Here is an 898-nt window from a genome sequence, read left to right as displayed (position 1 = left end):
GATGATGACAGTAAATTTGTGCACTGTAGTTTGTTAATCTGGACAGCTCAGCAGTTAATACATTCAGTTAACCAAAGTTTAGTTCTTGTGCACTGTAATTTGTTAATCTGTTACTCCATTTGTTACTGAATTTTGCTCTTGGGGTTTAGTAGTGAGATAGAACATGCATGGTCCAGCATTCAGTTGGAGTATTGCCTAGGTTCAATTAGGTTCAGTAGTGCTCCTAGGTTTAATAGTGTTGCTCCTCTGCTATATTTTGAGAGCCTGGAGTATTATCTCCAAATTGTAGTAGTAGTCACCATGTAGTGTAGTGCAGTGTACTGTAGTTCCCGCTCCTCTCAAATTGGGGTATGTAGTGTAGTGTAGTTCCCTCCTCAAATTATTCCAAATTGTTCAAACTAATTTAATTATTCCTAATTATTTAAAATAATCCAAATAATTCAAATTAAACCAAACAATCCAAATTAAACCAACTAACCCAAATTATCCAAAATAGTCCAAATTATTCAAATTAATTCAACTATTCCAAATTATTAAAAACAATTCAAATTAAACCAATTAACCCATTAGTCCAAATAATCCAAATAATCCAAATAGTCCAAACTAGTACAGTATGGTACGATATTACAAGGGATTTCTATTTTTGTGCTCCTCCTTCCTTAGTTGTGCTCAGTTTTGCCTCGGCCACTTAATATTGCTCACTTTTCCCCCTCCTCTACTCACCTCCCCCTCACAAAAGGCCAAATGGTGCCTTGCCGTCGGGTCAATGCCATTGACCATTACTTCGCCCGGTACTGACGCATGGGACCATTGAAAGGCTGACAAGTGGGACCGGCTAGTAGACGGTTGGGTCATTTGTCTCATTAAAAATGGGGACGATCTCTCTCTCTCTCTCTCT

The sequence above is a fragment of the Triticum dicoccoides genome, chromosome 4B (assembly GCF_002162155.2).
Source record: "Triticum dicoccoides isolate Atlit2015 ecotype Zavitan chromosome 4B, WEW_v2.0, whole genome shotgun sequence".
Taxonomy (NCBI): Eukaryota; Viridiplantae; Streptophyta; class Magnoliopsida; order Poales; family Poaceae; genus Triticum; species Triticum dicoccoides.
Note: the sequence above shows the minus strand (reverse complement) of the source record.